This window comes from Schistocerca gregaria, chromosome X (genome assembly GCF_023897955.1).
Source record: "Schistocerca gregaria isolate iqSchGreg1 chromosome X, iqSchGreg1.2, whole genome shotgun sequence".
Lineage (NCBI taxonomy): Eukaryota > Metazoa > Arthropoda > Insecta > Orthoptera > Acrididae > Schistocerca > Schistocerca gregaria.
Window position 1 is genome coordinate 278,206,666 of NC_064931.1, and position 13,472 is coordinate 278,220,137.

A 13,472-nucleotide genomic window follows, 5' to 3' on the forward strand; every position below is an offset into this window, starting at 1 on the left:
TTCGAGAACATACCTTCACCTAGGTGTCAAGCAGTATATTGCTCCCTCCTACGTATATCTCGCGAAGAGACCATGAGGATAAAATCAGAGAGATTAGAGCCTACACAGAGGCATACCGACGTTCCTTCTTTCCACGAACAGTAAGAGACTGGAATAGAAGGGAGAACCGATGGAGGTACTCAAGGTACCCTCCGCCACACACCGTCAGGTGGCTTGCGGAGTATGGATGTAGATGTAGATGTAGATGTAAATCAAGAGATGAAAAGCTACTTAATCATACGGTTCATAGGAAGGAACAAACAATGTTATCTTTCGCCTACAATGTGAGTGAAGGTTCAATGATGTTTAATGTGTATGATATATCAATAAAAGTTCAATTCTTTAGGGGTCCGTCAAAACAGTTTGTACCATTTTCGTGGAGCCTTTTCATCCGTCTCTCTCTCTGTGTCTGTCCGTCTGAATACTTGTCAGGGCTGGCATGTTTAAAAGCCGTTTTAATCACGTGAACGCTGGTGTATTAAACTGTTCTAATCGACGTTTAAAACAAATTTTTAAAATTTCATGTTTAAGTATTTTTACATGGCTACAAGGTAAACCTCATGTTTCGGGCGGGGCGTCCCACTACTCCTCACCAAATCCAGCACCATGGTGTAGGGGAGAGGGTCCAGATTTTAAATAAAACCCCTCACGTAATTAATGGATGTCCCATAATGAACCTTTTCCAATACTTCACAATGTACTAGTAGGGAGCGTCAGGTGCCCATGATAAGAAACACCTCCTCAGTGTTGTCGCATATCCGTAGCTGTTCGCGTCTCGCAAAGCTAGTAACAGTGCTGCGAGATGTCAGGGACCTTTTTTCGGCAACTCTACTGTAGCACTTGTAGCAGAGCGATGTGACAACCGTGAACACAAGAGAAGGCGTGACCAAGCACACTCCCCGTTTGATTGGTGATATGGTAGCTGTTCTTCAACCAAATAGTTGTTTATCACTTTGTTATTGTGATTCAAGTTCACATAGCCTTTATACGCACCACTTATCCAAATCCACACTTGTTGTTTTTTGGTAATTTTCATGCTAACCAGAAAAGCCCAATGAGGACACCGAAGTAAGATTCTGAATGCAATAATTGTCATTCTTTGATCTGTTAATAATGACACATATTATTAATAAAACGTATGCGTAACGAGAACTGATACGACAGTGGTTGAACAGAGCCATTAAGCTGTACAATGGTTAGGATGGTAAGTACACGTTAAAAACTGTTCGCCACCTAATACTCAGCTCAACACAACACCCGTGTTAGGCTAGACTCTGTTTAGCTTTACGAACTATAGTTAATGTTTTATTACTTGATATAATTTTTTGTAACGTACTTAGGCGGGACACTATTCACCTTCACTGTAAAAAATGAATATTTATCGAGCAATAGTAGCAATCTGACAGAATAAAGTAAAAGCTTTAATGCAGATTAGAACCCACACCGAGTTGACACAGATTCGTGTGGGTTCTTGCATGATAAGCAAAACCCAAGAGCGGGTCTCAATCTTGCGCATCTGGAAAGCAACAGCTATTCATATTTAACACAACCGTGTAGAGGTAGCCGAGAGACAAATATGTCGTCGCAGTTATCACAGACTAAGGATTCTGGTGTCTTCGCCTTTCTTGCAGTGAACAGAGGTTGTAGTACAGTTATCAAGGTGGTGCTTTACTATCACTCAAATTACACGCTGGAATATATTTTCATAGGCCGCCAATACAGAGAAAGGGATAGAAGACTTTTGTAAATTCTGTTATAAAACGGTTATTGACTATCAATATCAATAAAAAAAGACTGACGAAGAAATGAGAAACGAAGTAAGTGGTTTGTAAAATTCTTTACGCAGGTAACTGCCAGTAAATCAAGCACCGCACGATGATACATAAAATTAAATTTCATTCTTTTCGCATCTCCTTTCGTTAGCTACTGTCCACGAAATGCCTCGCTCGGTGGCGATGTGGCGCAGTGGTTAGCACACTGGACTCGCATTCGGGAGGACGACGGTTCAATCCCGTCTCCGGCCATCCTGATTTAGGTTTTCCGTGATTTACCTAAATCGTTTCAGGCAAATGCCGGGATGGTTCCTTTGAAAGGGCACGGTCGATTTCCTTCCCAATCCTTCCCTAACCCGAGCTTGCGCTCCGTCTCTAATGACCTCGTTGTCGACGGGACGTTAAACACTAACCACCACCATTAACGCCCCCTCGCTATTCTAGTCGTTAGAGATGGAGCAGAATCTCGGATAATGAGCGGTTCAGTCATTCGCGCCTAGATTTTCAGCGGCATTTCGTGGACAGTAGCTAACGAATGAAAAGAATGAAATTTATTTTAAGATCTAATCTTCTTTCCTTCCTTTCTTCAACTGTCTGCAGTAATAAGACACATACATAATTAAACCTCGAACGGGCGCGCCGTTTTTCATAACACGAGCGGGCACGCGGCGCATTTTGTACAGGTTTCCTTATGTTACCTTGTTGTATACATGGAAGAATCCTGGAGATACTAAAAGGTATCAGATAGATTATATAATGGTAAGACAGAGATTTAGGATCAGGTTTTAAATTGTAGGACATTTCCAGGGGCAGATGTGGACTCTGACCACAATCTATTGGTTATGACCTGTAGATTAAAACTGAAGAAACTGCAAAAAGGTGGGAATTAAGGACATGGGATCTGGACAAGCTGAAAGAACCAGAGGTTGTAGAGAGTTTCAAGGAGAGCATAAGGGAACAATTGACAGGAATGGGGGAAAGAAACACAGTAGAAGAAGAATGGGTAGCTCTGAGGGATGAAGTAGTGAAGGCAGCAGAGGATCAAGTAGGTAAAAAGACGAGGGCTAGTAGTAATCCTTGGGTAACAGAAGAAATATTGAATTTAATTGATGAAAGGAGAAAATATAAAATGCAGTAAATGAAGCAGGCAAAAAGGAATACAAACGTCTCAACAATGAGATCGACAGCAAAGTGCAAAATGGTTAAGCAGGGATGGCTAGAGGACAAATATAAGGATATAGAAGCTTATCTCACTGGGGGTAAGATAGATACTGCCTACAGGAAAATTAAAGAGACCTTTGGAGAGAAGAGAACCACTTGTATGAATATAGAGAGCTCAGATGGCCACCCAGTTCTAAGAAAAGAAGGGAAAGCAGAAAGGTGGAAGGAGTATATAGAGGGTTTATACAAGGGCGATGTACTTGAGGACAATATTATTGAAAGGGAAGAGGATGTAGATGAAGAGGAAATGGGAGATAAGATACTGCGTGAAGAGTTTGACAGAGCACTGAAAGACCTGAGTCGAAACAAAGCTCCGGAAGTAGACAACATTCCGTTAGAACCACTGACGGCCTTAGGAGAGCCAGTCATGACATAACTCTACCAGCTGGTGAGCAAGATGTGTGAGACAGGCGAAATACCCTCATACTTCAAGAAGAATATAATAATTCCAATCCCAAAGAAAGCAGGTGCTGACAGATGTGAAAATTACCGAACTATCAGTTTAACAAGTCACAGCTGCAAAATACTAACGCGAATTCTTTACAGACGAATGGAAAAACTGGTAGATGCGGACCTATGGGAGGATCAGTTTGGATTCCGTAGAAATGTTGGAACACGTGAGGCAATACTGACCTTGCGACTTATCTCAGAAGAAAGATTAAGAAAAGGGAAACCTACGTTTCTAGCATTTGTAGACTTGGACAAAGCTTTTGACAATGTTGACTGGAATACTCTCTTTCAAATTCTGAAGGTGGAAGGGGTAAAATACAGCGAGCGAAAGGCTATTTACAATTTGTACAGAAACCAGATGGCAGTCATAAGAGTCGAGGGACATGAAAGGGAAGCAGTGGTTGGGAAAGGAGTGAGACAGGGTTGTAGCCTCTCCCCGATGTTATTCAATCTGTATATTGAGCAAGCAGTAAAGGAAACTAAAGAAAAATTCGGAGTAGGTATTAAAATTCATGGGGAAGAAGTAAAAACTTTGAGGTTCGCCGATGACATTGTAATTCTGTCAGCGACAGCAAAGGACCTGGAAGAGCAGTTGAACGGAATGGACAGTGTCTTGCAAGGAGGATATAAGATGAACATAAACAAAAGCAAAACGAGGATAATGGAATGTAGTCAAATTAAATCGGGTGATGCTGAGGGAATTAGATTAGGAAATGAGACACTTAAAGTAGTAAAGGAGTTTTGCTATTTAGGAAGTAAAATAACTTATGATGGTCGAAGTAGAGAGGATATAAAATGTAGACTGGCAATGGCAAGGAAAGCGTTTTTGAAGAAGAGAAATTTGTTAACATCGAGTATAGATTTATGTATCAGGAAGTCGTTTCTGAAAGTATTTGTATGGAGTGTAGCCATGTATGGAAGTGAAACATGGACGATAACTAGTTTGGACAAGAAGAGAATAGAAGCTTTCGAAATGTGGTGCTACAAAAGAATACTGAAGATAAGGTGGATAGATCACGTAACTAATGAGGAGGTATTGAATAGGATTGGGGAGAAGAGAAGTTTGTGGGACAACTTGAGTAGAAGAAGAGATCTGTTGGTAGGACATGTTTTGAGGCATCAACGGATCACAAATTTAACATAGGAGGGCAGCGTGGAGGGTAAAAATCGTAGAGGGAGACCAAGAGATGAATACACTAAGCAGATTCAGAAGGATGTATGTTGCAGTAGGTACTGGGAGCTGAAGAAGCTTGCACAGGATAGAGTAGCATGGAGAGCTGCATCAAACCAGTTTCAGGACTGAAGACCACAACAACAACAACAACAATGTTACCTTTCAACAAGGAGAAAATAAACGTACATAATATGAGCTAAACTACTGTTTTATTAAACAATAATGAAATAAATTTTCACTATAACTGTCCGTTGCCATGCAATCATGGTCGGTGGAGCTGGTCCCGGCGGAGGTTCGAGTTCTCCCTCGGGCTTGGGTGTGTGTGTTTGTCCTTAGCATAATTTAGGTTAAGTAGTGTGTAAGCTTAGGGACTGATGACCTTAGCAGTTAAGTCCCATAAGATTTCACACACATTTGAACATTTTTCTCTGTTGCCAAGGACAGGTGTTAAAGAGACAGTAATAGCGCATTCGAAGCATTAAGCAGTGGAATTGCTCAGATCTCCGTCAGCTGCTTATTCGATCACTAATTATCTCGTAGACAACTCCCTCAATGTGGGATTATGTGGCTAGTTCGTAGCTGGGGTCATTTTTTTGAACTGATCGTAAATTTTTTCTCGCCAAGCTCACTTTGTGTTTAATATTACTGCTGCTCCCTTGGCCGTACGGCAACGCAATTTATCTCTGTGTTACCTGAAGCAATACTGAAGGAATAGGTAAAGGTTTGCAGTTGTGAAACAAAAATGGAACCGCACAAAATGATTTTATTTTTCGTTGGCGCACTTTATACACAGGCGCGCCTGTTCGAGGGTTAATATTTAGGCATTTAGTCAGAATAAACGAAAACTGTAGCTTTCTTAGAACTGAAATTGTGTTTTTCACCTTTGTTTTGCGAGTACGCTGTATCACTGCAGCTAGCGTGAACGAGGATGCAAATGAGCTATAGCACGGTATCATGTACAGCGACTACGCTGTCACGCAAAAGGGGTTGCACCTGTTAGATCTTCGGCTAGCACTGGCAGCATAATACAAAATGCATGAGAAGTAACTGAAAGCCAGTGACTGCTGGATAATATTGATAACCGAATGGCTGATAGAATCTCCAAGCCTTCAAATGACGAGAGAGATCAGCTCCACTACGGAGCAACTCCAACGCGAGATAAGTAATAGTGCACTCACAAAGTCTAATGTAAGGATATAAAATATTCCATAATGAATGTCGATTCCCATTTTCAACGAAATAATGAGAAAATTATAGCAAGCGGAAAAAATAAAAGTAAACGAAGTTCGCTTGGTCGCTAAACGCCAGTATTCTCTATCCTGTGCTGTTAGTTTCTGCTAAACTGCGGACCTGCATGATAGCCTCCGTGTCCTATACGTCAACTTTCATATCTTACTGGCAGGCTTTACTTAAACACTATTATCATGATTAATGCTGCTATTAGAAATAAAGAACAAATGGGAAGTGTAGAACACTACTCAAATAAGACCAATTTTCAGCCTAATATAGACAGATGTGTTCCAATCTTCAGTTATATATAGAAAGACGCTCATTGGCATATGCAATCGCACTGAACTATGTATCAAAGACTGCTTTAGTTGTTCAACATAAAAGCAGAATAGATCTGTTCGTCATTACCTGGTTAAGTAAAGAATAAAAATCAGAATACAGAAAGACTCAAGATAATTAGGCGAGCAACAGAGAGATCGTCAAATAATGATGGAATGACAGTGCAACACTGGGCGACGAGATGGATCGCAACTAGCGAGTAATAAGATGATTAAAGTGATGGTCGCCGAAATTCGGTACCCTTCCCTAAGTTTTTGAGGCTTTAAAACTCAGGTAAACTTGTACAGGGATGGCACATAACCTGGCCTCCAGAGGCTGCCCATACCGATCGCAGAAGCTCGAAATGTTCCTAAAATATCAATTGAAACATAAGAGCGAATGGTCTCTACGGCTCCTACTTAAAGCTTCTCTCGCTCAGAAAATTTCGAAAGGATCACCTTAGGATATTAGGTTGAGTGGTTCTGGCAACTTTTAATTCCTAAATTCACCTTCTGGGCGTGTCCTTGTTCGTGAAGGCAAATTTTTATCACACATCAACTTGATCTTAACGGAAATCGCCATCTTAGCGATCATCTGCAAGTTTTGGTGCCATTATGCAAGACGTTCAAAAATTCAGTGCCCAAACTAAGAGGAATATATCGTAAAGCACCCATATGTCGAAAGCCGACATTGCGTGAGTACTGAGCATGTGTAGATAACTCACCAGTGGAACAAATAAAAGTCGTTCTGTCTAACACCGTTAAACCAAATGCTGGTGCGATACACGTAGTATCGAGGTCCACGATAAAGACAGGCCATGGCGCTTACGTCAGAGCACGTGACGTTGCAGGCCTTAACGAGTGCCAGCAGCCGTGTCCGGAGAGAAGCAAGTAACTATTTCAAACGAGTTTAATCATTCTTGACCGCGTGTTTAAATGCATGCAAGCTGTCGACGGCACACGACAAAAATACTGTCTTTAATGGATAGGTTTTCAGTTAAAAATTTCGTTTTCCGTGAGCCCTCCACGGCACCGAGCGTTCGCGAAGTATGGCGAAAAAAGCCGACTAGTGTGTCGTCACAAGTTCGTTTTCGTTGGCTCCGGCGTAGTATGTTGCGATGTTATTCTCTTCGATACGGTGTCAGTAAACAGCAGGTGGCACTATTGCTGCGTGACAATTGCAGTGTCAACATGGAGTTCTATACACGGAGAGAACTGCGAGACATGAACCTCATTTACGGCAAGGCTGAAGGCAATAATCGAAGAGTCCAGTGAATGTGCAGCGTACGTTTCCCTGCAGGCAGATGTCCATGTTATCGCACATTTACTACAGTCTACGCTCGACTGGGAAATACCAGCACGTTGTTGGTAAGCAGGGCTAATGGGGACAGACCACGGACGGCGCGTACAAGTAACGTTGAGAACCATCCAGAGACAAGTACACGAGCAATAGCTGCTGTACTCGGTATTCGCCATAGTTTGGCATGGGATGTGTTGCGTGGACAGCTGCTTCATCCCTATTGTCCGCCGGCCGGAGTGGCCGAGCGGTTCTAGGCGCTACAGTCTGGAACCGCGTGACCGCTACGGTCGCAGGTTCGAGGCCTACCTCGGGCATGGGTGCGTGTGATGTCCTTAGGTTAGTTAGGTTTAAGTAGTTCTAAGTTCTAGGGGACTGATGACCTCAACAGTTAAGTCCCATAGTGCTCAGAGCCGTTTGAACCTATTCTCCTATGAGAGTACAGACCGTGGGACAAGATGACTATCCACCTCTTTTTGACCATGTACGCAGGTTCTTGCAACAGGCTAATGTACACTCTCGTTTTCCTTACGTTGTAGCGTTTAAAGATGAGGCTCAGTTTACTCGAGAAGATCACAATTCGAATGTACGGTTGGATGAAAACCACCGAAATGCATTTGTCTGAGGTCAACAGAGACGTTTTTCAGTAAATATGTGGGCCGGTATCACGGGCGCCTACTTACTTTGGCCTTAAATGTTACCTGCTCGACACAAGTGGCCAATGTACAGTGTGTTCTTGGACGTTTACCTGCCGACGTTTCGAGGAGGTAACAATACCCTCAGACTTCAAGAAAAATATAATAATTCCAATCCCAAAGAAAGCAGGTGCTGACAGATGTGAAAATTACCGAACTATCAGTTTAATAAGTCCCAGCTGCAAAATACTAACGCGAATTCTTTACAGACGAATGGAAAAACTGGTAGATGCGGGCCTCGGGGAGGATCAGTTTGGATTCCGTAGAAATGTTGGAACACGTGAGGCAATACTGACCTTACGACTTATCTTAGAAGAAAGATTAAGAAAAGGCAAACCTACGTTTCTGGCATTTGTAGACTTGGAGAAAGCTTTTGACAATGTTGACTGGAATACTCTCTTTCAAATTCTGAAGATGGCAGGGGTAAAATACAGCGAGCGAAAGGCTATTTTCAATTTTTACAGAAACCAGATGGCAGTCATAAGAGTCGAGGGGCATGAAAGGGAAGCAGTAGTTGGGAAAGGAGTGAGACAGGGTTGTAGCCTCTCCCCGATGTTATTCAATCTGTATATTGAGCAAGCAGTAAAGGAAACAAAAGAAAGATTCGGAGTAGGTATTAAAATTCATGGAGAAGAAGTAAAAACTTTGAGGTTCACCGATGACATTGTAATTCTGTCAGAGACAGCAAAGGACCTGGAAGAGCAGTTGAACGGAATGGACAGTGTCTTAAAAGGAGGATATAAGATAAACATCAACAAAAGCAAAACGAGGATAGTGGAATGTAGTCAAATTAAATCGGGTGATGCTGAGGGAATTAGATTAAGAAATGAGACACTTATAGTAGTAAAGGAGTTTTGCTATTTAGGAAGTAAAATAACTGATGATGGTCGAAGTAGAGAGGATATAAAATGTAGACTAGCAATGGCAAGGAAAGCGTTTTTGAAGAAGAGAAATTTGTTAACATCGAATATAGATTTATGTATCAGGAAGTCGTTTCAGAAAGCATTTGTATGGAGTGTAGCCATGTATGGAAGTGAAACATGGACGATAACTAGTTTGGATAAGAAGAGAATAGAAGCTTTCGAAATTTGGTGCTACAGAAGAATGCTGAAGATAAGGTGGATAGATCACGTAACTAATGAGGAGGTATTGAATAGGATTGGGGAGAAGAGAAGTTTGTGGCACAACTTGACTAGAAGAAGGGATCGGTTGGTAGGACATGTCCTGAGGCATCAAGGGATCACAAATTTAGCATTGGAGGGCAGCGTGGAGGGTAAAAATCGTAGACTGAGACCAAGAGATGAATACACTAAGCAAATTCAGAAGGATGTAGGTTGCAGTAGGTACTGGGAGATGAAGAAGCTTGCACAGGACAGAGTAGCATGGAGAGCTGCATCAAACCAGTCTCAGGACCTAAGACAACAACAACAACAACCCGTAGATACCAGGAGGATGTCGTTTCAGCATGATGGGGCCCCAGCACACTTTGCAGAACCAGTCCGAGCAGTAATAACCAGTGTTTTGGCAGTCGCTAGATCTGTCGGGGAGGATAGGTACATTGGCTTCCAATATCCCAGGACCTCATCCAATTAGACTTATTTCTCTACGGCTACATGAAGACGAGGTGTATTCTACCCCTGTTGACTCGGGGGCGTAATTGGTTTCAAGAATTCTTGCAGCAGCTGCGCAAGTACAGAACACACCACGCATTTTCCAGCGAACATCGGACGCTGTGAGCTGAGGTTAATGGAGCTCATTTTGAACATTTATTGTAATGTGATAGTAATAAGAACAATGACGCAATGTAAAACATACGGCACTGTTACATTGTCAATCACACACATAACTTCCTGCGTACTCACTACTCCAAAAACTCTGTACGAAATACACTGAAGAGACAAAGAAACTTGTTCACGTGCCTAATATCGTGTAGGATCCCCGCGAGCACGCAGAAGTGCCGCAATACGACGTGGCATGTACTCGACTAAGGTCTGAAGTAGTGCTGGAGGGAACTGACACCATGAATCCTGCACGGCTGTCTATAAATCCATAAGAGTATATGGGAGTGGAGATCTCTACTGAACAGCACGTGCAAAGCATCCAGATATGCTCTATAATGTTCATGTCTGGGGCGTTTGGTGGCCAGCGGAGTGTTTAAACTTGGAAGAGTGTTCCTGGAGCCACCCTATCAATTTTGGACGTGTGAGGTGTCGCATTGTCCTGATGGAATTGCCGAAGTCCGTCGGAATGCACAATGGACATAAATGGATGCAAGTGATCAGACAAGATGCTTACGTATGTGTCACCTGTCAGAGTCGTATTTAGTCGTATGAGGAGTCCCATATAACTAGACTGCACACGCCTCACACCACTATAGAGCCTCACCAGCTTTAACAGTCCCCTGCTGACATGCAGGGTCCATGGATTAAAAAAGTTGTCTCCATACCCGTACAGATCCAGCCGCATGATACAATTTGAAACGAGACTCGTCCGACCAGGCAACATGTTCCAGTCATCAACAGTCCAACGTCGGTGTTGACGGGCCCAGGTGAGGCGTAAAGCATTGTGTCGTGCAGTCATCAAGGGTACACGTATGGGCCTTCGGCTCCGACACCCCATATTCATGATGTTTCGTTGAATGGTTCGTATGCTGACACTTGTTGATGGCCCATCATTGAAATCTACAGAAATTTGCGGAAGGGTTGTATTTCTGTCACGTTGCACGATTCTCTTTAGTCGTCGTTGCAGGATATTTTTCCGGCCGCAGCGATGTCGGAGATTTGATGTTCTACCGGATTCCTGATATTCACGGTACACTCGTGAAATGGTCGTATGGGAAAATCTCCAAGTCATCGTCATCTCGGAGATGGTGTGTTCCATCCCACGTGCGCAGACTATAACACCACGTTAAAACTCACTTAAATCTTGATAACCTGCCATTGTAGCAGCAGAAACCGATCTAACAACTGCGCGACACTTGGCTTATGGCTCTGAGCCATTGCAGTGTAAAATGTTAATTACATCCGGAGATATTGTAACCTAAAGTTGACGCTTGAAACCTCCGACGTTCAGTTGCGTGTTGTAACAAACACGGGCCACGGTCGGCGAGCAGTATCTGCAGGAACATGTTTATGATGACGACCGTGTTTACGAGTGTGGCTGTAGTGCACTGTTGTGGTTTGGTCTAGCTGCCGCTATTGTTATTCTGCATTCGTCTCCGCACGCAGACCAACTGTAGTACACCGTGTTACCAGACGTCTGTGATAGTGTAGTGTTGTAGGAATTGTGACCATGGTGTATTCGAACTCTGAAAAGGTGGAGATGATACTCATCTATGGCGAGTGTCGACGAAATGCAGCTGAAGCCTGAAGGGTGTATGCAGAACGGTACCCGGACAGAGAGCATCCAACGTGCCGCACATTGCAAAACATCTACCGCCAACTGTATGCAACAGGTATGGTCGTAGCACGCAAACGAGTCCATAACAGGCCCGTCGCAGGAGAAGCGGGTGCAGTTGGTGTGTTAGCTGCTGTTGCCATGAACCCACACATGAGTACACGGGACATTGCGAGAGCCGGTGGACTGAGTCAATGGAGTGTCATGCGCATACTGCATCGCCACCGCTTTCACCCGTTTCATGTGTCGCTACATCAGCAATTACATGGTGATGACTTTAATTATCGAGTGCAATTCTGTCAATGGACATTAACAGAGAATGCGTTGCAGTTCTACCTGTTTACCGATGAAGCGGGTTTCGCAAACCACGGGGCAGTGAATCTACGGAAAATGCATTACTGGTCCGTGGAGAATCCTCGCTGGCTCATACAGGTAGAGCGACAGCGACCGTGGACTGTAAATGTATGGTGCGGAATCATTGGCGACCACCTCATTGGTCCTCACTTCATTGCAGGGGACCAAACAGTTGCAACATACATCGCGTTTCTACAGAATGATCTGCCAAAGTTGCTCGAAAATGTCCCACTGGAAACGCGTCGACGTATGTGTTATCAACATGATGGTGCACCTGCACATTGCGCAATTAACACTAGGCGGAGCCTTGACAGGATGTTCGACGGGCGTTTCATAGGACGCGGAGGACGCATAAATTGGCCAGCCCGTTCTCCTGATCTTACACCTTTGGACTTCTTTCTGTGGGGTAGGTTAAAGGAGAATATGTACCGTGATGTGCCTACAACCCCAGAGGATATGAAACAACGTATTGTGGCATCCTGCGGCGACATTACACCAGGTGTACTGCGGCGTGTACGACATTCATTACGCCAGAGATTGCAATTGTGTGCAGAAAATGATGGCCACCACATTGAACATCTATTGGCCTGACATGTCGGGACACACTCTATTCCACTCCGTAATTGAAAACGGAAACCACGTGTGTACGTGCACCTCACCCCTCATGGTAATGTACATGTGCGTCAGTGAAAAAGACCAATAAAAAGGTGTTAGCATGTGGACTTAATGTGCTGTTCCAGTCTCTTCTGTACCTAAGGTGCATCACCGTTCTCTTTGGATCCCTACGTAATTCGGTTCTCTCCGATACACACGATCGAACAGCGGAAGAGTGGTACTCAAGCGTCAACTTTAGGTTACAATATCCCCTGATGTAATTAACATTTTACAATGCAACAGACAGCACTGATTACTTATTTGTTTGTATGTTCAGTTGTACTAACAAAACTAACGGGGTTCCATTTAAGAAAAGCGTAGGTTTGTGTTAAAAAACATCCTTCCGTGCATTTTTTATGGTTTGTATTAACCAATTACACTAGCCCCTCTCCTCACGTTCGGTCTGTGGAATCGATTCGTCAGTATTTGATGTGGTTTACGAAATATATCCAGCGATAATGTTAGGTGACTCACCCTGGTTACTGTAGGCGTTGCCGACCACAGCGTCTTATCCTACCTGTTTACATATCTCTGTATTTGAATATGCATGCCTACACCAGTTTCTTTGGCGCTTCAGTGTGTATCTGCTATCCGAAATAATTTGTTTTTGTCTCCGTCATCGTTCATGTTAGTTTGGGCATTGAATTTTTGAACACCCTGTATATCGACTCGCATATATCAGGGAAAAATTCTGCTAAACCTGTGAAATGTCACTGTGTTATGACTCGGTTGCCCTTGAAATACACATAACACTATTATTCAAATTTTTGTACTCATTAATTAATAAAGGTTTTGCTTAACTTTTGGCCTGAATGACTTCTCTCACATAATTCAACGTAATTATAGAATGTAGCCTTGATATACCTGTTGAGT

The 13,472-nt window shown here is 43.2% G+C and overlaps 1 protein-coding gene across 2 annotated transcripts in view; it reads right to left on the reverse strand.

The window, feature by feature from the left end:
• Positions 1 to 13,472, reverse strand: part of LOC126297696 (cyclin-dependent kinase 12-like) — a 313,910-nt gene that overhangs the window by 239,397 nt on the left and 61,041 nt on the right. The window lies entirely within an intron of this gene.